Source organism: Corvus brachyrhynchos, unplaced genomic scaffold (genome assembly GCF_000691975.1).
Source record: "Corvus brachyrhynchos isolate BGI_N302 unplaced genomic scaffold, ASM69197v1 scaffold255, whole genome shotgun sequence".
In the NCBI taxonomy this organism is placed as follows: Eukaryota; Metazoa; Chordata; class Aves; order Passeriformes; family Corvidae; genus Corvus; species Corvus brachyrhynchos.
The window spans coordinates 5452902-5456426 of record NW_008238358.1 but is presented as its reverse complement, the minus strand read 5'-3'; the positions used below and the strand labels follow the sequence as shown (position 1 = coordinate 5456426).

General features: G+C 43.2%; 1 long non-coding RNA gene across 1 annotated transcript in view; it reads right to left on the bottom strand.

Annotated features, from left to right (window-relative positions):
- Positions 1-2347, bottom strand: part of LOC108447041 — an 8430-nt gene extending 6083 nt beyond the window's left edge. The window contains exons 1-2 of the long non-coding RNA XR_001862414.1: positions 1754-2347; positions 3-116 (exon numbers count right to left, since the gene is read on the bottom strand). This is a non-coding gene — a long non-coding RNA (uncharacterized LOC108447041). The remainder of the gene's footprint in view (positions 1-2; positions 117-1753) is intronic.
- Between the last annotated feature and the right edge of the window lie 1178 nt (positions 2348-3525).

Below are 3525 nucleotides of genomic sequence, written 5' to 3'. Positions count from 1 at the left end.
ACCTCTACTTTCATTTCTTGCTAGTTTACTGGGATAACTTCTATTCATGGGTACATATGGCTCTGGAGGTGGCAAATCAGATATCGGATGAAAAGAAAATCTGCTTTCCCATTCATCTGAAAAAATCCCATGCAATTCAATCATTAGTTTTCTGACATAGCTTAAGAAAGTAAATTGACATTAACATCATGTTTGATGCATGTTCTATGTCGCAAAATGCTTACACAGGTGAGAATGGAACCAGCATTCTCTTAGGAAGCCAGGGAAGATGATGCTTTAGGTTAGTTTGGGAATGAAAAATTTTTAAACTTTGATTGATCAATTTGCCAATTTAATGCAAAATCTCGTATCAGGAAATCAGCCATAACTCCACTAAAATAAGTGTTACTCTCCCTTTCATGTGTAACAGATCTGCTTTTATATATATATATATATATATATATGTATATATATGCTACCAGAACTGCCTAGTTTCTCCTGCTTCAGAACAGTATTTTGGTCCTGGTACAGAATTTCCTGATACTCATGTGCCATTGATATATAGAGCTCAAAAGCATCATTAAAAGCACACTCCTATAAGCATGGGGTTTTCTCTCTTAATATTTATACTGGAAGAAGAAAATTTGGGGCCATTATGCTAAAGTTTATGACAGAAAATCCTATATATAATTACTGTCAAAAATGGAAAAATATGTGACTTGAAGCTGTATCTCTTTAGACTACAGAGGCCTTTTTGCTGTACTTATTGAGTCTACAGAACTCTAAAGAATAAAGCAAGCTGACCGGTTTCTCCACTGAAATAATAGGAAATATTCCAAGAGCTCTGTTCTGCACTTGGTTTTGAAAGCCTAAGGAAGAAAGTGTGGGCTAATTTAAACTTCATCATTTCTTCACTTGCTTGCTTCAGGACTCTGCAACCATAACTTTCTTGTGATATTGTGATATTTTACTGCATAATGTAATGAACAGCTGAGTAAGTTCTACCTGGCATTTGTACATGTAGTTATTTGCTGGCATCCACTTTTTCTATGTTTACTCCCAAAGCTGCAATCAGAAACTGGAGTGTAAAGGAACTGCATGTTCTGAACCCTGCAAATGACTTGTGTAGGAAAAAATATGCCTGTGATCCTTCTGCCATACCTGATGTGTAAAGATGTTTCAAAAGCGTGAGTTACAGTTTCATTTTCTGTTTGCTTTTTCTAACCTTATAAATGTCAGAAATACCAATTTTGGCCTCCCGTAATTAACTGAAGGATTTATGTGTTCTATGTAAATAGAAAACAATTGAAAAGCATGATGAATCTTTAAAACACAGCAATCTTGGACCTCATCTTTTCAATAAACACTAGCAGAAATAGATACTTGACATTTTCAGCAATGTTCTGACAATCCCTTCCTTCATCTGTTTTTCAGCTTTTGAGTCATCTAACTTGTTCCAACTTCCAAAGTGTCAGTGTAGCTGTGGTTTGACTTAATATTAGAGTTGAAACAATCCCCTTCCTTTTTTGAGGGTATTTTTCAAAGGGTTATTTTGGAGATTGTATTGATGACTTTGCAACTCTGCTCTAGGTAGAATATTTATCCTGTTCTTACTTGACAGGGTTAACTGAGACCCAAGTGACACCTCTGTTGGTCAGAAATCAAAGGCTGGCACTAGAAACAAAGCCTCTATCGCAAACCTTTTTTTAGGTATTAAGGCCAAAAGCCACTACACCTTCTCTGTGGAGGACAAACAGCTGGGAGGATGGCTCACCATCACCTGGTTCCTGGAAGCCGTTTCTGACAGCTGCTGAAGGTGGCGGTGGTGGCGGCGGCGCTGCTGAGCCTGGCCGGTCGGGGGGAAGCGGAGGTCGTGGTCCAGCTCTCTGGCTGTCCAGCCCTGCTCGGGAAGGCAGCTGGGGAGTAGTGGGCAAAGCCCTGGAAGTGCTTCCGTTCCTGCTTATGGGAGGAGGTGGTGGGAGCGGGCCTAGAGCAAAGCAAGAGGCAAGCACACAAATGCTGTTAACACCAGGGGTTACTATGCCAGTGGAAAGCCACTGCCTGCATTCCAAGGCCTCCCGCTAACAAAACGGGCTGTTTTAGGACCCTTGGCCCCAAGGGGTAATGGCCCTCAGCACCCACTATCCCTGCTCTCCAGGGCTCTCTAGGGATTTAGTGCTGATTTGGAGAGTACAGCTCAGAGGAGCAGGATGTATCTAAACATAAATACACTGCAGTGTCCATGTTCCCATTTCCTATTGGGGTCTCCCCCCCCCCGCCATGTAGCCCTGGGAGAGGGGTCCTGGGGACAGACATGGGGTCAGCCTCGTTCCCCATTGGTTGTTTTGTGTTCCCCTGCGCGGGCAAGGACCCTTGGGTCCCGGGATTGAGCAGTTCCTCAGCAGAGCCCCGGCCATGCGGCTGGAGAAATAAACATCTCTGAAACATCTACCAAGAATCTGTCGGTCCATATATATTTCTTTTCCACGGGACTCCTGGTTTGATATATGCGTGTTACAGTAATCCCCGCTGTAACAATTTCCCTCTGTAGAGGTGCTGGTCCTTGAAGCTACTTTTAAACCACTCTAAATCGACAGTGGCCACAACAAGCAGAAGTCACAGCTGGAATTCAGGGTGCTGTGGAGGTCCAAACCGTAACACATTTCCTTTCTATGTACCATTGCAAGGCAAGAGGATGGAAGACACTTGCTACCCTCAGAGGCTCTTTGTCCATAGGGGTGGTCCCCTGTGGGTGTGACAGCCAGAGTCCGCGGTGGTGCACAGGGGAGCTCAGCCCAGGAGCGGCTGCATTAAGCAGCAGCTCATCAGCTCACTCATTTATAAACAAATGGGCTGCATGACAGGTTTTTCGGTGGAGCATCTCCATCTCCCTCTAAACTGGAAACAGACCTCACACATAGACTGGCATTTCCAGTGTTTGTGTATCTGTAACTGGCAAGGATGAAACAGGTCAAATGTGAAGGCACAGCCCATGTAATACAGACCCAGGGCTGTCCTGAGGGCAGGGGGAAGGGTGCTTCTACAAGAAAAGTAAATAAAGACAGGAAAGCTGCTGCTGCCAGGGAAAGAAGTGCCCATGGTTAGGACACAAGAAGGTGAAGCAGAGGGTGTGGAGAGTTACGCATGTTCAAAAGTCTCACTACCTCTGTTTGGCACAGTTGGGCAACTGACAATTATGCTAATTTTGAATAAATGCTTCCGTGTCCTGATGAAATCTATCTACAGACATGCACTTTGAAAAAGAGAGCGGTAGATATTGTGTCTCCAGCAACAAGCATTGAAACATGTTTCAAGAAACATGCTGTACTTCTTATTTTACAAATTACTACAGTTTGCCTTCAGGGAATGGTTTCAAAGAATGAGAAGCATTCAGCAACTTTCAGAATAGTTTTGCTTGCTCTCTCTAAACCTAGCTAAACTTCATTGTCTATACTGAACTACTGCAGAATAGGTGTATTTATGATTAGAATGTATTGCTACAACTTCCTTCTACTTACTGAGCCAGAAGAAAGGTAGTGCAGGTTT